This window comes from Takifugu rubripes, chromosome 11 (genome assembly GCF_901000725.2).
Source record: "Takifugu rubripes chromosome 11, fTakRub1.2, whole genome shotgun sequence".
NCBI lineage: Eukaryota > Metazoa > Chordata > Actinopteri > Tetraodontiformes > Tetraodontidae > Takifugu > Takifugu rubripes.
Window position 1 is genome coordinate 5,610,184 of NC_042295.1, and position 25,088 is coordinate 5,635,271.

Sequence of the window (25,088 nt, forward strand, 5' to 3'; positions counted from 1 at the left end):
CCTCTACCTGTCCTCCCCCCCTTCTCCTCTCTCTCTACCCAGCCGGCCATCAGCAGGAGGGTCCCCCTACATGAGCCTGGTCCTGCTCAAGGTTTCTTCCTGTTAAAGGGGAGTTTTTCCTTGCCACTGTTGCTTGTATGGGGTAAGGCCCTGGGATTCTGTAAAGCGCCTGGAAACAATTTTGATTGTAAGAGATGCTATATAAATAAAAATTGATTGATTGATACACACACACACACACACATATGACTGAGGAAGATTTTAAAACTAAAAAATGTCTTTTTCTTAATTAAAACATGTTGAAAGGCATCCTTTTCAAATTGTTTTCTCGAATGACAAGACAAAACAACCTATATAACAGTGTAACAAGAAGATAAAGACAACAATCTCTGATCCTGCCTGAATATATGATGCGACGACTTCCAACTACTACCCTGTCAATAAATCCCAACATCTCCAACTCTCCATCACTGCAAAGATTAGAAACAATTCCCACAACCCACGTTTGTAACCCACTCTTTGTCTGGATTTTGGGTGTTTGTTCTGTAATTTCTCCTTGTTTCCTGCAGGTGGCGTGGTTGAACTGTTTTCCTGTCTTGCGCTGGCTATGTCTCACCTGTGGCTAATTGTCCTGATTAGGAATCCTTTCAAGCAGTCAACGCCAGCCCTTCGGTACTGGTTAATTTTAATCTCTGCTATTGGTAACAGAGTGTTTATTGACTCTACGACTTTGTTTCGCTAACTTGTATTAACTTTGTGTCTTTTCTCTCCTCAAGGTCTCCACTCCCCCTCTGTTGAAATACATCATTCAGAGTTGGGTTCCACACACGATTCTCTGTCAATCTCTGATATCTGTCCGATATAGAAGAATGTGCTGTTTGTGAGCTAAGCTAATCAAATCAGTGAAGGCCTACGTATAATCTCACCATTATGATTTACAGTCTCTTGCTCTGTTTGAGACCTGCTATCTTGTGTTTTCCCCCTCCCTTAGACACATTTGACTTCTGTAACTAGGGACCTCCTAATCTCAATAAAACAAGGATGGTGGGAGGTGTGCGTCAGGACGTGTTGGAGATCTGTAACTGAGCACATCTCTCCGTTCTCCTTGCAAGTAAAATTCAAAACTGTTGTCTTTGCCTCATTTGTGTTTCTCGTGTTTCAGGTCGTTTGAACCTAACATCTACCATTTCCTGTCTGCCTGGCTCCAACTGTCTAAGCAGTATTCATGTCAAAGAAGGGTCAACTGACTGCTTTTCACCTGCACATTGTAAATAGACTTTCACCTGCACTTTGTTAATAAACCGTTCACTGGGGTCCTGCCCTTGTTTCATTCAATCGTATCAAAAACAATCTGACCACAATGGACTCTTCAGACAGCGAATCCCTTCATCATGAACTGGTTTCCCTAGATGCAATTGGGCAGCACGACAACGTTTAATCCGAAATATTTAGCTCCCTTTAGGAGCCCTCTGCCAATGTTGCTGGGTTACTCCTGTCGTGGATTTTCCCCTACACTAATACACTCAATCTTTATGTTTTCATTAAGTCAATATACCTATGCCAGTGCCAATGAATTGAGGTGTGGGGATACCGCAACAAAGTCGAATGATGAGTCAGGGTCAGCTGGTTCACGATCCAAACAATGGTTTATTGTCGATCCACAATTCACCATGCATGAGAAGTAGCCCGGGCTAAGTCTGAAGTCTGACAAGAATCACCCCTCTTTTATACTATTCGGAGTCTGGGGCTACTCCGCCCCGGACTCCTTCATTTGGTTAGTTTTCCTGACCCGTTTTCCACCCTTAAGTACCATTTAACATTCTTATCAGAGGTCAGGTGTACCCTACAGGGTTTTTTTTTAAAACAGACATCTCTTTATTCAAACAGACCACACCTCGGCTACCCTCCTACTTTTCTATTAACCCATTGTTATCTTCAGCATGTTTTCAAACAGGGATACATATACATGGTAATTTACCACCGGAGTTCAAATAGTGACATGCACTTACTGCCGGTAATCAATCAGTAATAGTGATGGCTCGTGCATCTGGTATAGGTCACACATAGATTATATCGATTCTCTAAGTATGCTTTATGGTAGGCTAAGTATGGGTTACACACAGGTTATATTGGCTCTCTACCTTATATATGTAATTTTAAGCACTCAGCTGCCCTAATCACAAGGCCTACTCACTAGGTCAAAAGGTAAATATTGAAACCACACATTTTGCCTCTGAGGCGTCCCTCTGATGCCTTATGCCTTCTACCCTTCTTCACTACATTTCCCCCCTATGGTCCTGACAAGGACCACGTAACCAATAATCTTTCTTAGGCATGTCGTCTTACAGCCATCAGGAATGGCATACACCATTATACCCAGTATCCTGGTACACTTTTTCTACCCTTCAGTAAGGATCACCCCAGGACAGGAGTCCAACTGCAAAGGCAGCCAGATGCCCCCACCCAGAGATCATCCAGGAACAGTCCCGCACTGATGCCTCAGTGATCGTTACTGACGGGCCCCTAGCCACACTCTGCAGACATGATCAGGGAAACCTCCTCTCATTTGGCAGTGAGAGGTAAAACCCCAACCAGGTGGCAAAGGTAGCGTTACATCACACAGTATATATATATTTCTATCTAAGGCACACATTGAGTATATTTGATTATAACCTTACATTTAACAAACTCTAGTCTGTTCTGTTTACACAGCCAGTTACCCTTAGTTTGTTCTGGGAGTATCTCCCGGTACACTTATGAGGAATTCTCCTCTTGAGACTCTTTTTTTATTGGGATTTTGCTCGCGTTTGTTTGTACCCAGCACGCTGCCCATCCGCTAAACAGGCAGGCCGATACAGGTAGACACCTCTCAAGCGAAACCCTCATAACCTTGGAGCTTATGTTCCCTTTTCCTAATACTCATTCGTATCTACCCGTTAAAATCGCCTTATCATAAATAACACACTCTCACTCATACTATATAATTTTTCCAGAACCATTAATCGTTAGCCATGAACATTAGCATAGGTCATCACCGTGTTATTCCATCAGAAATTAATAACATTTGTCACAATCAGTTCTCCTCACGCCGGCTTCTGGGTTGGTAGCTGGGAGAGCTTGGACGGTATTCGGGGGTGTGTGGACGGTGGCTAGGTAGTGTTCGCAGGGAACTTCTTTCCTCCCCCCTTCGTGGGTGACTATTTAGTCCAGGTAAGGCATTGTTGCCCCGTGGCAATCTGGCCTCACAAAATCGCATGAGGACTGTTTGGGCTTGACGCAGGTGTGATATGGTATCCTTTGCTCGATCATACGTTTCTTGCAGTTGCTTCAACCTGTTGTGCAGGTCGATAGCTGTCCGTCTTGCTGTATCCAATTGCTTAGTCAGCGTGTTACGTTCATTCTGCAGGTTCCTCAGGCTTCGTTCTCGGGTCTGCTGGTACGCCTGTTTCCGAACACGTTGAACCTGTTGTCGGGCTGCTTGGGTCAAGCCTATTTTCATGGCGGTATATACTCTGGTAGGCATTCCACCGATCTCAGCGCGGAGGTCCTCTGGCTCGTATTGCTCAAGAGGGCGACACAGGAAACTGGAGAGACGGACTCGGTCCTCGTTGCCGACGACGATCAGGGGAGGTAGTCGTCTGGGTGCTGATGGTCTGGCCATAGGAGGAACCACTGCCGTTGGTTGATCATCATGGATCACGAGCTGGCCCCGGTCCGCTGGGTTCTCTGGGCTCTCTGGGCTGTACTGGAATCCGGGGGGCACCAACCCTCCTTGGCTCGCAGGTAGACCTGGCAGGAGACTTGCTGGCTCTCCCGTCTGGTGTCCATCCGATCCCTCCATCAGCGGGTCAGGGACTCCCTCGCTCCATCTTGGGTACCTGTTGGGAGTATGTGTGTTTGCCTCTACATGTCGTGTTCCTAGGGGTGTGTATGTGTGTTCGTCTCTAGTATCAGTGCTGTGAGGTTGCCAATCGTCCAAGGTCAGTTGGGGTCCAGTATAGAAAGCCTCCGCCATTTTCAAAAGTGATGAAGACATGGCATTAAGTTTCCTCATAACAACAACTTATTTCAATCTCTCTACATGAGTTTCTACTGATTATAACTACCTATTTGATTAGTATTAGTCTTTTCCTATCATATTTACGCTACTAGTGTTACATACCTTGTGGGGAGTGGGCGGCGATCATTTCATTTCTTTCCCTATTGTTCCTGAGTGCTTGTGAAATTAACATATTCCGACTCTGGTTTAATCTCAACATACTCTGGCTCTGGTTCAATTTCAACATACTCTGACTCTGGTTCAATTTCAACATACTCTGACTCTGGATCAATTTGCACTTGTACTACCGGAAACTGTCCAGTTATACTAATCAAAATGCGTGATATTAGTATACGGAGTAATGGGATGATGCAGCAGACCACCAACAGTACCACCATCACTATTCCTCCCAATGCTATCCCAGCCATTCTTAGATACTTTAGCCATCCCAACTTTCCCATCCCCAGAATCAGAATCAGAATCAGAAGAAGGTTTATTGCCATTGTACATGTAATACACAGTATTACACAAACTAGGAATTTGTCGTGGTGTGCCGCTGCGACATTCAACATAACATTAGACATCAACACCACACTAGAATAAGATAAATAAAATAAAATAAGACTTATATACAGTATTACATAAATAGTGAGTGGTGAGAAATAGTGCAGGTCCATGAGGAGTAGTGTATTGTTTATGAGTCCGGCTGGCTGCTGTACATGGTGCTTAAGTGATAAGTCACTTGGTGTTCAGCAGCCTGATGGCAGAGGGGAAGAAGCTGTTAGTGTAGCGGGAGGTTCTGGTCCGAATGGACCGTAGTCTCCTGCCTGAGGGGAGGGGGGAAAACAGTCCATGACCAGGGTGGGAAGGGTCGGCCGTGATCCGACCTGCACACCTCCGGGTCCTGGAGATATACAGGTCCTGGATGGATGGGAGCCTGCAGCCGATCACCTTCTCGGCAGCGCGCACGACGCGCTGCAGCCTCAGTCTGTCCCTGACGGTGGCACCAGCAAACCACACGGTGATGGAGGAGGTGAGGATGGACTTGATGATGGCCGTATAAAACTGCGCCAACATCCTGGGAGGCAGATTGAGCTTCCTCAGCTTCCGTAGGAAGAACATCCTTTGCTGGGCCTTCTTGATGAGGGAGCTGATGGTTGGCTCCCACTTAAGGTCCCGGGTGATGGTGGTGCCCAGGAAGCGGAAGGAGTCCGTGATGGTGACGGGGGAGTCCATAAGGGCAAGGGGGGGCAAAGGGGCTGTAACTTTCCTGAAGTCCACAATCATCTCCACTGTCTTATGAGCGTTCAGCTGCAGGTTGTTGTGTCCGCACCAGGACACCAGTCGAGCCACCTCCCTCCTGTAGGCAGTCTCATCGCCATTGGAGATGAGACCGATGAGGGTGGTGTCATCCGCAAACTTGATCAGTTTGACAGACTGGTGGCTTGAGGTGCAGCAGTTTGTGTACAGGGAGAAGAGGAGGGGGGAAAGTACACAGCCCTGGGGTGATCCGGTGCTGATGGTGACGGAGTCGGAGACAGTCTTCCCCAGCCGCACATACTGCCTCCGATCCGTCAGGAAGTGAGTGATCCACCTGCAGAGGGAGTCAGGCACACTAAGCTGGGACAGCTTGTCCTGTAGCAGAGCGGGGCGGATGGTGTTGAACGCAGAGCTGAAGTCCACGAACAGGATCCTCGCGTAGGTTCCCGGGGAGTCCAGATGCTGCAGGGTGGAGTGAAGGGCCAGGTTGACCGCGTCGTCCACAGATCTGTTGGCTCTGTAGGCGAACTGCAGTGGATCCAGGAGGGGGGTGGTGATGGACTTGAGGTGTGGCAGGATCAGGCGCTCTAAGGACTTCATGACTACAGAGGTGAGCGCCACAGGTCTGTAGTCGTTAAGCCCAGTGATCCGTGGCTTCTTGGGGACAGGGACGATGGTTGAGGTTTTGAGGCAGGCTGGCACCTGGCACGACTCCAGGGAGGAGTTGAAGATGTCTGTGAAGACAGGAGTCAGCTCCTCTGCGCAGTGCCTCAGGGTGGAGGGAGACACGCCGTCCGGGCCAGGGGCCTTGCGCAGGTTCAGCCTGGCGAACTGCCTGCGCACATCCTATTCACTGATGGTGAATGAAGGGGGGGAGGAGGGGGGAACTGGTGGTAAGTGATGGGGGGGGGGACTGATGGTGAGTGGAGGGGGGGAGGAGGAGGGGACTGCCTTTGATGGAGTAAGGTCCATGGGGGCAGTGGCACTGGGGGGAGGGGAGGTGTTGGGCATGGCTGACGAGGTGTCAAAGCGGGCATAGTGGAGGGACAGACTCTGACAAAGGGCTTTGTCGTCCTGACCCTTTGAAGCCTGAGGCCTGTAATCCCAAAAGCTCTTAACTTGAGTGTTCCAGTTGGAATTTTTTGTATGCTCGTCGCGCATCCTTCTCATTTCGTTCAGAACTCCTGTCAAACTGCCGTTGACACCTGTGTGCATTGGTATTAGAGTGCAACAGTCCTCCCCAATTTCATCACATATGCCTTGATCTCCTGCCATGCGTGATTCTATCACAAATCTATTTTGCAAAGCCATCATTGACGTGGCGTGCAATTGGTCCCGTACTAATGACATTCCTTTTACAGTATAATTCATGAACCTTTGCTGATTGTACCACAAATAATTTATCCAACGACTATTTCGAGCTATATACTGAGCATTTGCAATTGAACCATAAATTGGAATCGAACCTGCTCCTCGTCCGGCTTTTATCCATGTGGAGCCTATGGCTACCTGATTTTCTGGTACACCAAATGGGACCTGATCCCATGTGATATAAATTTCATTTGTTGCTTTCCAGTCCCAGTCCCAATTTTCAAAGGTGTCCTGGGTGTCTCTCTTTTTTCTAGGAGGTGCCTGATTTGGTTGCGCCCTTTGCGTAATCAATGACAACTGTCCCGTTAACATTAATGGGGCGCATATCCCTTCCCAATTTGGAGGTAAAGTTAGCATCAGGGTGTCATTACCTTCACAAGTCCAGAAGACATCTCCCAATGGCCTTGTGCCACCCGTTAAGTCTAACAAACTGTATTGAGCTATGTGGGATGAAGTTTGTTCGTAGATTATTGCTCCCCCGTTTGGTACTATCTGTTTACATTGCATTTGGGCCTTTGGGCCGGTCTCACATAGTTTGATGGTTGCTGTGGTGTTCCCGTAGGTTAGCTCCGGGTACCACTCGATTCTGCTGCATCTCACCAGTCCTCCCGCATCCGACAATTTTGGAGACCCTCTATGGACAACCTCTTCCACCTCCTGCCCTCGAGCTATACAGAAAGGGAAGATGTTGTTAGCCGTTTTGTGCACCACTGGGTGTAGTGCTTTTACTACATCATAATCGTCGTCTGACAGAAATGTGGGGCAGATTTTTCTATCATTATCCCATGGCGGTAAGCCTCCTGCCATTGTGCATTGCACAGAGGGCAAAACACTTAGTGATGTCCGGGCATTCACCTAGCTCACCTCCTGGTATCCCCTGGATTTGTGGCAGTTTTTTAGCATTATAGCAAGCAATACAATCTTGTTTCTTCCGTTGGCTAGCTTCAAACATTGATTTCGCCGAGTACATTATCCACTGTTGGAACATGTTTGTGTCCCAATGTGACGTTTTTAACTTATCTAAGTCCCTTTTCCGTCTTGAATTTAGCAATTTTACTTTACTTTCAGCTTCCTTTACTGTCAGCCTTTTTCCTGTTTGCTCATTCTGACATCCTGACTGTGTGCATCTCACCTGTATGATCACCGTCCCTTCCCCACGGCAGTCCATGCTTTGGGGATATCCCAGCCAATGCTTACCTATTGACTCGGTTCCCAACATTTCCGTTAGTACAAAATCATAAGTATCTGCTTTGACATGCATTATCTGTTTGATTTCTCCATTGTTTCTATCCACTATTCCTTTGTGAGTTGCTAGTGTGATCATAGCCAAGGCACACGTGTCTAGTGCTCGTGTGTGGTGTGCGTTTGAGTTAGTTGTTCTCAAGAGTTCCCCCGTTGTTAAGCCGTTAAGGGTTAACATCATTATCATGCAACTAATCAGCAAGCCAATTCGGCCCCGGCAGCGAGGGGGACGGAGCTGACGAATCCATGGCAGAATCTTCAGAATCACTGCCATCAGAAGGATGTAGGCGAATGTCTTTCCCAGGCGTGGGTGGGCGGTCCGGAAGCGGTGATACAGCAGGCGCAGGACTGGCAGTGGGAGTAGCAACACGCTCTGAATCAGAGGAATGTGACTGGCGGAGCCGTCGGGCCGCCACCCTGGCGGACCTGCGTTCCCCATGTGGGGAGCGGGAGTGAGTGCTCGGGGAGCGCGAGGAAGAGGTGGTGGAGGAGCTTGTGGAGGAGTGCGGTGGACTGTCGGCCAGAGGGTGACTATACGTCTCCCTGTCAGCATGCTCAGACTCCGATGGACCTGGAAAGTGTCCAGGGGGGTCGGGAGGTCTGTGAAGGGTGCAATGGTTCTTATGGAACCAGAAGGGCTTACCTTCAACTTTTAGGGCAGTGGGGGTGGTAAGTACAACTTTAAAAGGTCCTTCCCTACGCGGTTCGTTCCACTGGCGTCTAAACACTCGTATGAACACGAGGTCCCCCACTTGAACGTCACGGACGTCAACAGGGATGCGTGTCTCGTCCGTGCTGTGGGCTTCTTTCACCTGTTGAAACAAAAGTCTGTGGATTTGAGTTAATGCACGTAGGTAGTGTTGGATTGCAATACCTCTTGTGTGTCACTGCCAATCCGCGTGTTCTTTAAATGAAGACTTCAAGTAAACAAATGCCAATTTCAAAATGTATTTACAATAAAATTATTTCAAGATACAAATATTACAGAGCTCTGGGCCAGTTCATAACCCTACAAACAACAGAGTCAATTGTCAGGGCATGAAGTCTGACTGCCTAACTATCCCTTGGCCCAGTCTTTTATAGAACAATATATGTAAATTATTGATGCTAATTCACTCCAATCCAGTCCTTCTTCTTGGATGACCTCATCTTCTTCTTCCCGCCTCATTTGGTGTTGGTGCAGTCCTTCTTCTCCATTATCTTCCCAGATAGCCAGGTCAGAGGTCATTCCTGCCGAGGAACTTATCAACACCAGTAAACTATTCTGTCACGTTTTACGATGGGGGTCTACCACTTTCCTTCTGACTGTCTCCTCCTGGCTCCAACTGTCTAAACAACATTCATGTCAAGGAAGGGTCAACTGACTGCTTATCTTTATTCCATTGATTAAACATTCTACTATTCCTAACTTCTAAAGTGCTTATAACAGAAAACGGAAACATATGGTACAACACATGCTAATAAAATAAAGACAATTCTCTTCAATCCCCCTTTTGGCCTAGCCTACGCTAGGCCAATATAACAATTCATTGACCGCTCCCTTTGCTGTAATCAAGAATAATAGAAGTTTAATCATGGTGCCATCCTCTTTGGATGTTCCTGGATCTGTCCAAGCGTTCTCTGTGGATTATCTGCTGGGATACATTGTTACCAGTGATACCAGAGTTAGGGTTAATGTGTTAAGGTGTTAGTATGTTAGGGTGTTAGGGTTAACATGTGATGTTCACTCTACAACTTCAAAGGGACCAGTCCACCTGTGCTCTGACCACTTTCACTTGATGACTCTCAGAAGAACCCACTCAGCTGTGTGTGGAATTCCTGGATCCTCACTGACTGTTGTTACAGAGGTTGCCTGTTGGGAGAAAACTGAGAGAGTTGTTTTTAGTTGAACAAAATAAGATTTATATTTCATACAAGTGCTGGGCTGGCCTATGGATTTTCTGCTCCTGGTCCCGGAAAGAGAACACCCCACTCGAGCTCAAAGGGGGTGAATCCTGTTCGGGAGCTTAACAGAGCTTCTTACTGACATCAAGGCAATTGGAAGCGCCTGTGTCCATTTCATTCCACTGTGAGCACATATCTTGCCAATTTTGCTCTTCAGTGTTTGATTCATTCTTTCTACCTTCGCCTAACGCCTTCTCTACTTCTTGTAAATCTTTATTCTTAAAATGAGTTCTATTATCAGACCTAATTTGTTTGGGGAAACCATGTGTCGGATTAATCAAAAATTTAATAACACTTTTTGCATCTTCTGCTTTTACGGGAACCGCCTCTGGGCAGCCAGTGTATGCATCCACTGCCACCAAGAGGTATCGGAACCCATTGACTCGGTCTATCATATCGGTGAAATCTATAATTTTCCTTGCCCTGCCATGGAAACTTGCCCTCATGTGGTCGAATTGTTGATTTTACATTAAATCGTGTGCATATTGAACATTCTCTGCATCATTCGTGGTTTCCCGCAGTGTGTCAGGCCGTGGGCCTCTTCCAGAACGGCCTCTACCAGACCAGGCGGGAGAACAGGTCTGCCGTCTGGGCCCCGCCAAATTCCTTCAACTTTCATTGCCCCCCTTTTCCTTCCAAACTGTTTCCTGTGGAGAAGCTTCTTCTTGATCACAACCAAGTCTTTCCCTGTCGTATCTTGGAAGGATTTCATGAACTGTTTTCTCTGCCATCAACAAATTGTAACTTAGTTTATAACCTGCAGCCTTCTTTGCTGCCTGATCGGCCGCCTCATTACCTTTTCCCTCCAGAGAGTTCTCTTTGCTGTGACCTTTGCATTTTACGACTGTGACCTCCGCTGGTTCCATGAGTGCCTGTGCCAATTGCCTCATATCTGCCTCATTTTTTATAAGAAAGCCTGATGCTGTGTTAAGTGAATCGCTCCCACTACATACGCTGAATCTGTATTGATGGTCACTCTCTTTCCCTTTGATATTTCTAATGCTCTAATAACTGCCCTCAATTCTGCAAGTCGTGCTGACTCTTTACCTGTTATCTTTCCTGTTTCCACTTCCATTTTCTAACTATTGCCTAGGCAGCTTTCAGCCCCTCCTGTGGGTTTCTGAAACAACAGCTATCTGTGAATAGTATTTCATCTGGATCCTTTAACAGCTCCGCCTTGAGGTCTACTCTGATTCTTTCATCTTTCTTCACTTTCTTCTCACATCTGTGTGGTTCACCCTCTCCTATACCATCTGCCATATTTTATCCCTTCATGAGTGTATGTTATGTGTGGTGCCGTTAAAATCTTGTCCATCCTGGTCAGTGAGGTCAAGGTGAATGCTGCTGAGCTGACCAGTGATACCACACTATGTGTTGTAAGAACTGTCAGAGCGTAACTAAATGTGCTGTTTTTGTAAAAGTTTTGCTACCCCTGCTACATGCCTTACACTGTATTATCCTTGCATACATTAATACTTTCCTTTCACCCCCTTTTTTCTGAAAGAGAACACCATTTACTGTATGTTCTCCTTCAGAAACATCCAAAAAGAAAGTATCCTTATAATCTGGAACTGCCAAATGTGCAGCTGTGGTGAGTGCCTGTTTAAGAGCAATGAACGCTTTCTCTCCCTCAGTTGTCCATGTTAACCGAGCTGCCAAATCACGCATTCCCTGTTCATTTACCATTGCACGTAGGGGCATAGTCTTTTCTGAATATGTAGGAATAAAATGTCTACTATAGCTCGCGAGACCCAGAAATGACAACATTTCCTTTACAGTCTCTCATGCCACTCATTCTGTTCAGCAAAGTCGACCTGCGCAGCCACACCTTCAGGCCCAACACACAAACACGGTGATGTAATCATCCAGAAATTTCCCTGTAACTTTTCTCTAAACGCATCCTGATACACCTCATTATTCTCATGGTCGTAAAATAGGGTGACATGATAGGGATCAACTGGCGGGGCAAAGGGACTCAGCATCGACAGCCAGGGCCTCCAGCTCTGAAACAATGCCACAACACCGACACCAGGTGAGGTCTCAGGCTCAAGTTCTCCCCAATAAATGTCCGCCCACTCCCCCTGTTCTGGCGAGGGTGTCGGACTCATCAGCATTTGTCCCTTCACACCTTGGTGTGAAATACAGCAGTTCAGTTTCATTCCATTAGGAAATTGCACCAAAATACCTTTATCTCCACACAGAATAGCTGCTCCTGTCCTCACCAGGAGATCTCGTCCCAACAGGTTGATATGGCAATGTGGTGAAATCAAAAAAGGGTGCAACACAGTCTGTCCGGCAAAATGAGTCACTAATGGCCCAGAAAACGGCCGTCTCTCCGGGCTTCCTGAGAACCCCACAAGCTCGACGGTGTCAGATGAGATCGGCTCCGGTGATAAATTCCATGAGATGGTGGAACACTGCCTGGTACCTCCGCGTAGTTGTGATATGGACAGTCCCTTTGCCAATGACCATACCCTTTGCAGGCGTGACACTGATCTCGGCCTAAGTACCCGCCTATCAAGCCGTATCCTTGCCCGCCGTGTCTCCCACACATGCCTCCCCTTGGACTGACCCAATACGGGTTTATCAGAGCAAAATCCTGTTGCGGACATAACTGATCTGGCTGCACCTGCCGAGAAAACTGCTGAACCATCTGTTTCTCTTCCTTTTGTTTATCATTAAGCTTTTTCAGTGCTTCATCTAACTGTATTTTTAGGAGCTGTTCCTGCGCTGTCATCACCTCCTCTTTCTTTCCCTGTTGTTTAACTTTAAATGTGTTGATGTGGTGAGAGAGATGTCTCTCCCAGACTTCCGCTGTGCTGCCTGGAAGGTCAGGATTTCCTTCCATGACTTCTTTCACTGACTGTGGAAGTCCTAAAATTATTGCCTGACGGAACAAAGTGGTGTGTAGATTATCTGAGCCAGGATGGCACCCTGTGGCACACATCCATTCCTCTTTCCACCTCGCAAGGAATCCATGTGCTGACTCACTTTCCTCCCACTTAAATCTTAAGTTCTGCATTGCTCCTGGAGATACTGGAAATATCTGTCTCATAGCTTCACCAACCCTGGTTGCACAAGGGCCAAAACGTGCAGCGTTAGGTCTGTCTTTAATACCTGCTGCTACCTCGACCTTATCCAAATCCCAGAGAGATACTTGTCTCCCTAAAATTCCTCTAAAGTCTCCCATCGCCAGCTGCATGCTCTGTGTTAAACTGAAAAGGGTAGACATCCACTTGCCGCCTCCCTCTGCAGGTGGGGGCATCTTATCCACCAAACAATTAATGTCTGTGATAGCAAACGGAACATATACTGGTTCCTGTCCTCCTCTTTTCTGTATCAGAGGGGCCTGTAGCTGCGGCATTCCTGAAACGGGCCCCTTACTCCGCGTGTGTATTCCTGTTTGACCCACCTCCTCATTATTTATGGCCCCTGTCAACGGTACACCTCTGTACTCACACTCACTCTCTTCCCCTGATTCTGATTCATAATTTTCCATACTTGAAGCTGGGTCTTTTTCATATAATTTTGTCTGAGCTTCAACGGGCTCCTGAAGATCCGACTCTCCAATAAATGTAGCTGGAAGTTTGAGGGTGTCTGTCTTACTCTCACTCTCCTCTTTATCACTGCCATAAATCAGTCTTGCCTTCTCCTCCCTGAGCTCAGCCCTGGCAAATCCTCCTGAGGGATCAGCTCTTTTCTCTTGTTTTGTTTGATTGTTAAGTCTTTTAAAGACATTTAATGCAGATTTTTGACTGTCCTGTTTCTTAAATATAGTTTGTTGGGAGATTTTAGGGCGAACCACTTGACCTTTCTCTCTAAATTCAAATTTTCCCAAGCTATCCTCAACCTCTTCCTGTCTCTGTTTGATCCTGCTAACCTGTCTCCGAAGGTCCCACACTGTCTCACGTAACTCCTGCATTTCTTCATTTCTGTCCACATCTAACTGACCACTATTAGTAGTCAAAACTGGCAATTGATATGGGGGTGGGGAAGTGGTAGTAGGTAATGATGGATAAAGAGTGGTGTTAAGTGTCAGTGTCTGGTTTGGATCTTCTGATGGAGGCTTCTCTACATTGGGCACTCGTGTAACCCCCCTAGCTCTGCAATAGTGCACCACTGCACATGTCACAGCCACAACATGTATCCTTCGGCGCTTATCTTCTAACTCCTTACCCTGTTTTTTCCATGATTTTCCTGCTATCAAGCCTAATTTTGGATTATCCAAATGATCTTGTAATCTAGTGTGAATTTCTGACTCCCACTTACACAATGCTTCAGCTAAATTAACCTTCACCTCTGGAGGGGGAAGTATCTTCTGCTTCTGAGCTTCCTTCCACAACTTTTTTATTGCATCCAATTCTCTTTCCCTGTCCTGTTCTTTCATGCCACTCACCACCTGATCAAGAGTCCACTTCCACTGTTCTTCCACAGACCGAGGATAGGGAGCACATTCTCCTTGATCCCAACACGCTTTACCACATTCCAGTTCCATCTTTAACTATGCTCCCAAGTGAGATTGAATGTGAATGACTCCAACGGTCAACTCAATGCCTCAGTGAAACAAGCTTCTAGACCAAACTCCGTTGATCCGGTTCCACTCTGGGGGTTAATTCCCAAGGACAAAGAGCCTTTTAATTCACGTTCACTCTGTCACTTTTCCAACCCACACAAAAATACAAATCTCGGGCGTCGGGAGTGTCCGTCCCGTCAACTGTGCTCCGAGTCCAAACCCAAATCTTTTTCATATACAGTGCACTGTATATGCAATACAGCACTGTACTAGTTCCGGTTTACTCTAACCGTCTATTCCCTGTTTTTTCAACAGTACTTCCGGCCTCTAACTGTTCAACTTTACGGACTCCAACCGTTCAAATTTACGGACTCTAACCGTACTTAGGGACTCTAACCGTTCAAATCTACGGACTCTAACCGTACTTACTACAGTCGTTTCAATATTTGCAATATTTGTATCTGGAATTTATAACTAGGACACTTCAATTGACAGTGACGACAAATTTTTGGAAATTGCCAATGTGCAGAACTTTTGATTAAACAGGTGTCTGCTTACCTTTTATTAGGGATCCCTTTGTCGTCAGTTGTCCTCCGAAGTGACCGTTGTTGAATTCTTTGCCTCAGATGTCTTTTCTGTCTTCATCACGTCGGGGTCACCAAATTGTTGGATTGCAATACCTCTTGTGTGTCACTGCCAATCCGCGTGTTCTTTAAATGAAGACTTCAAGTAAACAAATGCCAATTTCAAAATGTATTTACAATAAAATTATTTCAAGATACAAATATTACAGAGCTCTGGGCCAGTTCATAACCCTACAAACAACAGAGTCAATTGTCAGGGCATGAAGTCTGACTGCCTAACTATCCCTTGGCCCAGTCTTTTATAGAACAATATATGTAAATTATTGATGCTAATTCACTCCAATCCAGTCCTTCTTCTTGGATGACCTCATCTTCTTCTTCCCGCCTCATTTGGTGTTGGTGCAGTCCTTCTTCTCCATTATCTTCCCAGATAGCCAGGTCAGAGGTCATTCCTGCCGAGGAACTTATCAACACCAGTAAACTATTCTGTCACGTTTTACGATGGGGGTCTACCACTTTCCTTCTGACTGTCTCCTCCTGGCTCCAACTGTCTAAACAACATTCATGTCAAGGAAGGGTCAACTGACTGCTTATCTTTATTCCATTGATTAAACATTCTACTATTCCTAACTTCTAAAGTGCTTATAACAGAAAACAGAAACATATGGTACAACACATGCTAATAAAATAAAGACAATTCTCTTCAGTAGTCACCCAGTTCACGCTCCAGTTGTGCTATAGCTGGACCCTCCACTGGACCTCTGATCTGGGGAAGAGGCATGGGTCGACCTGTGAGCATCTCGTGAGGAGTTAGATGGGTTAGTCGGTTAGTTTGAGAACGCATAGCCATTAAGGCTATGGGCAGGGCGTCCACCCACATTAACTTTCCGTTGCCGTCAGCCATGATCTTAGCTATTTTGGTTTTCAGAACGCCATTGGCTCGTTCGACCGAAGCTTGAGACTGTGGATGGTACACACACCCGTACTTTTGCTTGATTCTTAAGAGCTTGAACATCTCCTGTATAACTTGAGAGACAAAATGTGGGCCATTATCAGAGGATATTGTATCTGGCATCCCAAATCTAGGAAACACCTCTCTACACAGAAACCTTGCTGCAGACTTGTGGTCAGCTTTAGAGGTGGGGCATGCCTCAATCCATCTGCTGAACCTACAAACAACAACAAACATATATCTTTTTCTTTCCACACGATCAATCATATCCACATAATCCATAATCAGGTGTCGAAAAGGGCCGTCCGGTAGTGGAATGTGAGCCAATGGCTGAGTGAACATCTTCCGAACATTATACTTGGACCCAAAGGCGTTTTTCTGCTGCGGAAACTTTGTCCTGTGCTTCAATCAATGAGGCCAAACTGGTAATGGGGGCACAATCTTCTTCAAACAACATGGGCCTGTTGCCTCTTTGGCTGCTTCGTCCGCTAAGTTATTCCCTATGGCAATTGGTGATTTACTGTTTTGATGTGCTGCACACTTAACTATGGCCAATGCCGTGGGAAGCTGCATGGCTCGTATTAATTCATTTACTGCTTGGCCATGTACTACAGGTGTGCCATCTGCACGCACAAAACCTCTCTGCTTCCAAATGCTTGCATTAATGTGACATACACCGTAACCATATGCACTGTCTGTATAAATAGTAGCTCTTTTATTGGCTGCAAATTCACAAGCCGCTGTCAACGCTTTGATTTCAGCCAATTGGGCCGAACAGGGTTGGTCTAGGCTAACCGTTTGTACTCTACTATACGTGCCGTCCGGCTTGAGCTGTACTATGCCATACCCTGCCCTGGTGCCCGTTTCTCCCCTGACACATGATCCGTCTACGAACAGTGTCAGGTCAGATGGGACGGGGTGATTATACAAGTCATCCCTTACTTTCATAAAATTTTCTGTTTCTGTAAGACAATCGTGTGGTACCCCTTCTGTGGGCAGCACCATTCTTGTAGCTGGATTGATATTTGTACATCTTTGTATGGTCAGGTCGGGTCCTGATAGCAGGATCTCATACCCCGTCCGACGTGCTTTAGTAATCACAAATCGTGGACTTGTGAGCATTGCATGCAGTTGATGAGACGTATATAAAAACACCTGATGGCCCATTGTGATTACTGAGGCCTTTTTGTAAGCAAAGGCGGCTGCTGCCAATCCCTGATAGCAGGGTGGCAGCCCCTCCTCCACACTATCCAATTTGGTGCTATAATACGAAATTGGTTGTTTACCTGTGGGGCTGTCTTGCATCAACACTGCACATGCATATCCTTGTCTTTCTGCTACGTACAAATGGAATGGTTTACTGTAATCTGGATTGGTCAACGCCGGGGCAGTCTGGAGGTCTTTCTTTAGCAGACGGAATGCTCCGTCTGCTTCGTCAGTCCACTGCAGCTGGGCTGATTGTGACCCTTGTCCTGCTGCACGGATCATGGCTCGTAATGGGGCTGTTTTGAGAGCATAGTCACAAATCCATGGTCTACTGTACCCGGCCATACCTAAAAAGGACAACATGTGACCAACCGTTTGCGGTTTTGGTATTTTGCTTATGGCTTCCAACTGGGACGGGGCTATGTGCCTCTTGTCCCCACTTAGCTGTCTGCCTAAATACTCCACCGTTTGTTGACAAAATTGTAACTTTTTCTTACTTACTTTGTGGCCACCCTCAGCTAGCGCGGTCAGCACAATAATGGCATCTTTCTCACACTGTTCCTTGGAATCTGAACAAATCAAAATGTCATCCACATACATCAAAGTAGTTGATTGAATGTCTAGATGGTTAAGATCGTTAGCAAGAATGCGGTTAAAGATGGAGGGGGAGTGCACAAACCCTTGTGGCAGGCGAGTGTACGTGTACTGTTGATTCATATAAGTAAACGCAAACAGATATTGAGATTCCGGATGAACAGGAACACTGAAGAATGCAGAGCATAGGTCAATTACTGTGAACCACTTAGTACCCGGGGGTATGTTTGAGAACAACGTGTGAGGGTCAGGCACGATTGGAGTTTCTTCAGTCACTAAAGCATTGATTGCCCTGAGATCATGCACTAACCTGTACTCATCACTGTTAGGTTTCTTGATAGGAAAAATCGGGGTATTGCATGCACTACGCGTCTTTATCAGAACTCCTGCATTTTCTAACCCTGCTATGGTAGATTTTATACCTTCAATTTTATCTGGACTAAGGGGGTACTGTCTCTGATGGGGTAATCTAACTCCTGGTTTTACGCTAAACTTCTGCGGTTCAGCTGATTTAACAAAACCTACATCAGTTTTATGCTGAGACCATACTTGTGATGGAACCTGTTCTAACAGTGTGGCATGTTCCTCTGTTATTAGCATGTGCCTAACTCTTTCCCTTGGAAGTCTAACCTTTTCTGCTACAGCCTCGTCTGCAAGGTTGAATGCGATCTTGAAGAATTGTCCATCAGGAGACACGCTGATTGGTTGGTAGTCTGTTTTTATCCAGTCCTTGATCTGCCTTGCCTCCTTTACCATAGGTCCCAGATCTTGTGACTCATATCCGTCTGTTATCAGCAGAGTGACGTGTGGCGTTGAGTCTGCGACTTGGAACCAATCGGTCACATCATTCTGCAATTTTACTATGGCAGCTGCTCCTTGTCGTCCCACTACGATGTCTTCATACTGGAGAACTGTGATTTTGTTATTTACTTTCTCATCCCAACTCTGTTCGTATTCCTCGTGGGTGTGATTCTCATCATACAACATTGTGCAATGTAATTGCAGTGTCGGCACTTTAGATGTGTCGTAGTGATTCATTACCAAAGGTCTCCAGGATTCCCATTCGTAGTAGAGGAAAGAATCCAATGTTGTCAATCTCAACCAGAAGACTTGAGCCTCTGCGGTATGGTGTATCATCTGTGGAGACTCTGTAGAACTTGTTAGTGACATCATAGGTATTCCATTTGGCTGTTCGCCTGCTACTTCAAAGTAGATGCCGTCGGGTGTGCATTTAATTTCTGCCTGTAGTTGACACAGTACATCTCTTCCCAAAAGGTTGGTCGGCGTCTCTGCTGAATATAGAAGAGATGCGTGGATCGTTCTCTTTCCTATTTGCAATGGAACCGGTTTAGTCATTGGTATCACTTGAGTTTTCCCAGAGAAGCCTATGGTTCGAATTTTGGAGTGTGAGAGGGGAAGGTTGGCTCTGTCTTTACCTATACAGGAATATGTGGCCCCTGTGTCTATCATGAATTGATATCTACGATTGCACACAATCACATTTATTTTAGGTTCTGCGTCTGGCCGCTGTGTTAGTATAGGCATAATTCCCCTCCCTTCTGGCTCCTCTGGGCACCCCTATTGCCAGTACGCCGCTGGACCCATCCATGGTCCATTGGTCTGTACAGCTGGCACGGTTCCGGGTTGGATGGACCCTGGGCCAGGATTCTGGGATCCTGCCCATGGGTTAACTGGGCACTGTCGTTGCATGTGTCCTGCTTGTCCACATCCCCAACACTGGAGTACGTTCGGGTACTGCAACGGCGCTGGTCCTAGTGGGGGCCCTTGATTTTGCTGTGGTCCCTGAGGTCTCCTCCATCTTCCTCTCATGGGCGGGCCGCCCTTCCTCTATCAGCTGTTGGTTGTTGGGTGCTTCCTCCCTGATTGAGGTAGAAATGGATTGGTGGCATCGGTTGGGCTTGAGGTAGACCAGTAGGGGGCACTGCAGGGAGAATCTGGGGCATAACAGGTGCCGCCTGGGGAGCGGGAGGTAGAGACATCACAGGTGTGACTACAGGTGCTTGCGTTACCCTCTCCATTTCTAGTTCCTTCTCGGGTTCTGGGTTGGCTGCTCTCACAGCTGCTTGGGACTTGGGCTCGCGCTCCTTCTTTTGTTTTGCCAGCTCCCCGATCTGCAGTTGAGTCAGTTTATTCGCCATCATCTTGTTCTGGTTTTCAAAGGCCTGTTTCTCAGCCCTGTAAGCATTTACATAGTGTATTATATGTTCAGAGAAAACGGGCCATGTCAGTTTCATCAATCCTACCACCCCGTTCAACTTGGTCTGCACCTCTTTGGGCATGGCATTCTTTACATACATCATGAACAACGCTTTCGTTGTTTCTGTACTGTCCCACTCACTCCCAGTCTCGGCCCTCCACATCTTCTGATAGTTGTGCAGGAACTGAGAGGGACTTTCTTCTTCCTTTAGGGTCTCCTTATCTAGTTTGGAGGGATCCATCCGTGAGGGGTATTTTTCCCTCAGAATCTCCCACACTCGTGTGCGTAGTTGGTCGAAAGATACCCCATCATGCTGGTGTGACTCTGTCATCGCACCGTATCCAGCATCTCTGAAGATCTCCGCCGTCGCTGTTTGTCCTGCCGTCTTTATCAACAATGCTTTGATGTCGCCTGCTGCCAGCTTGATTCCTCCAGTGATCTCCTCCAGTTTTTCGATCCATCTGTCAGCTCCTTCTGCCATGGGAGTCAGTTTTCCTGCAAGCGTTATCATGTCCATAAATGACCATGGTACGTACCGATAGTCGTTCTCCGCTCCCTTGGTTATCAGTGGGCACATCCCTTGGCATATTTCATCTGGTTCAGTGTCTCGGGGTCGTTCCTTTCGCTGTCGCAGCCTCATCCGACTCTCTGTTCCCCTTCTGTCCATCTGTAGTTGTAGGTTATAGGTTCTTTCTGACCTCTTAGTGCTGGACACCACTACATCTCCACTCCTCTCTCGGTATGGCAGCAACCAGCTTCCCTCGGAGGTGTCTTCACTCTGCTGGTCCGCATTACTGTCGCTTTCTCCTTGGTCGTCATCCTCCTCTTAAAACTCGCTCTCCGGCTTGTCTTCCTCCTTCCGGTCGTCAGGCAGGTTTTTCTGTGAAACGTCTGGCAGACTTTTCTGTGAAACTTCTGGCAGATTTTTCTGTGAAACTTTAGTCCCCACCGCTTCACTATCTTTCATTAACTCTTGTAGCCGTTCTTCTTCTTTCCTTTATTCTTTCATTTTCTTTTTTCATTCTCTCATTTTCTTTTTTCATTCTCTCATTTTCTTTTTCCTGCATCTCCTCCCTTTCCCTACCATTCTTGTCCTCACTCTTATGTGTGTGCTTTCTAAATGCTCCCTCACTCAGGTGTGATTGTGACGTCGTGGTGCACGCATCCTTCTGGCTGCTACTCGGCTGTTCCCTCTCTCCTTCCTCATCCTCATTTATTACCACCCTTATTTTACCTGTAATCATTCCTCCTGTTCTCTCCTCATCCCTTATTACAAACTGTCCTGCCCTGTCTGGTGAGTAAGGTGGGGGCCTGTTGTCAGTACCTTTGTGTACTCCCGGGTCCCGCGTGGCCTCCATCCTGAAGTATTGCAGGATGTCCCTCTGCTCAGCATTTCCCAGCCTTTTCCACATGTGAGTTTCTTCATACTTTTTATCTTTATTTCTTAGCTCCTCCTCCACCTTATCACATCTCCTCGGATCAAAACTGCCTTCAAGAGGCCATTTATTTCTACCTGATGTAATCTTATGCCAATTTTTCATACATTTGTGGATTTTTCGTTTGTTCGCCGGATGCGTGGCAAGAATTACTTTTACTGGCGTTATTTCATTTGTATTTTTGCTTGAGTTGGAACCCATGTTTTATGGCAGTTCACAGTGACCTTTTGGTGACCTCACAGATTCTTTCTTTTAATCCCCTTTTTTTTCTTTTCCTCCTTCCGCCCCAGCTCTTGACCAACACAGACTCAGTTTACTTTCATCTGTACAAGACTGGTGATTTTAGTTAGTCACTTCAACGTTACTACTTTTCTTTATTAGTTTATGTTTACTATTACACTTCACTATATTTATCTTTATGCCTTTATGTTCAATTCTCTATGTCTACATCTATATCCTTTCACTCACATTACTTATTCACACAACAACAATACAATATTTCAACACATTAAAAAACGTTTTACCTTTCACTGCTCCCTGCAGTTTTCTCTTTCCCTGCCTAGGACCACTCCTCGAAAAGGCTCAGTGGTTGACGTCTCCTCAGGCGGTACTTTTAACTTTGATCAATACATACCCCTGTATGATTGTCCTTAATAACACAACTCTTTACAAAACAACCTTTTACTTAGCCTACTTGTTCCTTACACCGTCTTTCTATTCTCTCCCTGGATAACTTTCGTTCCAGCCCATCTGATTGAACTTTCCCTGTTCGCTCTTCCCGTGCACCACCAACATGTACACTATTGTTCCTGTACCTGTAAGTGATAGGGCAATCCAAACACATTAACAGATTAAATACACATTTTTCAATCACATCCATCTATGTTCCAATCACACATTCAATGTTGGGCTCGCTTACCAGCTATTACTGCTCATACACACAATTCGTGTTCTTTTATTTTTATGTTCTAGGTTCTTAGGAGACAGTTTTACTGGTACCTTCGAACCACAGGTGTCCGACGGAGGCCGGATTCCCATTAATTTCAAAAATAAAAAGGAATTTTGGTATCTCACCTGTTATTGGGTGGATAAGTGGGCCCGTGGGGTTCCCAGCCTCCGCTCAGCACCCGCAGCCGTCAGGTCCAGCCGCTGCCTCCTGGCTGGCTCGCCAAAACTGTCGTGGATTTTCCCCTACACTAATACACTCAATCTTTATGTTTTCATTAAGTCAATATGCCAGTGCCAATGAATTGAGGTGTGGGGATACCGCAACAAAGTCGAATGATGAGTCAGGGTCAGCTGGTTCACGATCCAAACAATGGTTTATTGTCGATCCACAATTCACCATGCATGAGAAGTAGCCCGGGCTAAGTCTGAAGTCTGACAAGAATCACCCCTCTTTTATACTATTCGGAGTCTGGGGCTACTCCGCCCCGGACACCTTCATTTGGTTAGTTTTCCTGACCCGTTTTCCACCCTTAAGTACCATTTAACATTCTTATCAGAGGTCAGGTGTACCCTACAGGGTTTTTTTTTTTTAAAACAGACATCTCTTTATTCAAACAGACCACACCTCGGCTACCCTCCTACTTTTCTATTAACCCATTGTTATCTTCAGCATGTTTTCAAACAGGGATACATATACATGGTAATTTACCACCGGAGTTCAAATAGTGACATGCACTTACTGCCGGTAATCAATCAGTAATAGTGATGGCTCGTGCATCTGGTATAGGTCACACATAGATTATATCGATTCTCTAAGTATGCTTTATGGTAGGCTAAGTATGGGTTACACACAGATTATATTGGCTCTCTACCTTATATATGTCATTTTAAGCACTCAGCTGCCCTAATCACAAGGCCTACTCACTAGGTCAAAAGGTAAATATTGAAACCACACATTTTGCCTCTGAGGCGTCCCTCTGATGCCTTATGCCTTCTACCCTTCTTCACTACACTCCAAGGGTCTCATGTTCCCTTAGCTCACCCCTCAGTGTTGTTGGCCTGTATGGCCACCAATAGCTTGGTTCCACAGATGTCACAGTCCCTTTTCTCCAGTTCCCTCCTGTCCCAGTACTTTTCCACTGCCCTGCTCACACCACACCCTCTGATCACCACACCTGCTCTCAGTCACTGATCACACACCTGCTCTCAGTCACTGATCACACACCTGCTCTCAGTCACTGATCACACACCTGCCCTCACTCATCAATCAGCTCACCTACCAGTGTATATATTCTCCAGCCTCACACTCACTCAGTGCCAGATTGTTCTTCTGCTCTCATGCAAGACTTTCCAGCGTTGTTTCTCTGCCGGATTACCCGTTACCGACCCTGCCTGTCTTCGTTCTGCCTGCCTTGCCTGTTCCCCGGACAACCTACCAGCGTTCTGCCCGACTACGACTTCTGCCTCAGCGTCTCTGGTTCCTGTCGGTTCACCTGGTTTAGACTTCTCCGCCCGGCCCTGACTTCGCTGCTGCTCGTCCCACTCCCCGAGCCTGCAACTCATAGACTTTGTGCGGGCCCAGAAGAACGGACTATTTCCTGTGTTTCCTGGTCTGCCTGAGTTCCTGTTTGCCCGTGGGTTAATAAAAGTCATTACTACGGTCCAGCTTTCCAGAGTGCTGCTTTTGGGTCCTAAACTGCACCCGTCACAACAGATGCCATCTTTATTCGGTTCCGCTACCTCCCGTAAGCCCAAGCTCTTACTCCGGTGAGCGAGGGTGCTGTCGTAGTTTTCTGTTACAGTTTTTGATTTGCAACCTCTCCTGTATGCTTCAGAGAGCAAAGATCAGGTTCATGGTCAATCTCTTGTCAGGCCGGGCTGCTCAGTGGGCGATGTGATTTTTGAGCATCGCGCTCCGGTGTCGGCCTCTTACGACTCATTCGTGTCTGAACTTAGGTGAGTTTTGATCATCTGGTACGGAGTGGCGAGGCAGAGACCTGGCTCTTCACCTTTGTTCAGGTAAATCAGCACTCATCCTGGCATTCTCAAAGGCAGGTAAGTTGGTGCAGGGTCCCAGCTCCTCTGTATCATCCAGGGCAGAAAGTGTGGTTGTAATCAATTTTTATTTAATTAGCCTCTTTTAAAATAAAAGTTTCTAGGCGCTTTACAGAATCCCAGAACCCCAAACAAGCAACAGTGGCAAGGAAAAACTCCCCTTTAACAGGTAGAAACCTTGAGCAGGACCAGGCTCATGTAGGGGGACCCTCCTGCTGATGGCCGGCTGGGTAGAGAGAGAGGAGGAGAGTACAGGATAGTACAGTAATTCTGTACTGTAGTAGTTCCAGTGATTATTAAAGACGGGCTAATTATCGTATTTTCGTGACCATAAGTCACACTTGAAAGTCTTAAATTTACTCCAAAATGGACGGGGCGCCTTATAATACGGTGCGCCTTATGTGTGCACGGAGTTCCAAAACTCACCAAAATCTGTAAATGCTTTCCGGCTTTTGCAAAAGCCATTTCGGATTCATTTTGTTAATTTCAGATACAGAAGATGTGTCACAGCCCCATTCCCCCGGTTCCCTCCTGTCCCTCTGCCCCAGTAAGTTTCTGCTCTCGCCACCTCTGCTCCACTCTTCCTGCCAGCCACTCCCACCCCGTCAGCTCAACTCCACTCACCTGCAAGTACAGCTGCAGCCGTTTCCCAATCAGCCCTGCTTATAAGCCTCCCCTGCACTCTCAGTCTTTGCCAGATTGTTCTTCAGCATTTCCATGCAAGAC

The 25,088-nt window shown here is 46.5% G+C and overlaps 1 pseudogene; it reads right to left on the minus strand.

Moving 5' to 3' along the window:
* Nucleotides 1-10,618: 10,618 nt before the first annotated feature.
* LOC115251535 (uncharacterized) lies at nucleotides 10,619-18,692 on the minus strand (annotated as a pseudogene).
* Between the last annotated feature and the right edge of the window lie 6,396 nt (nucleotides 18,693-25,088).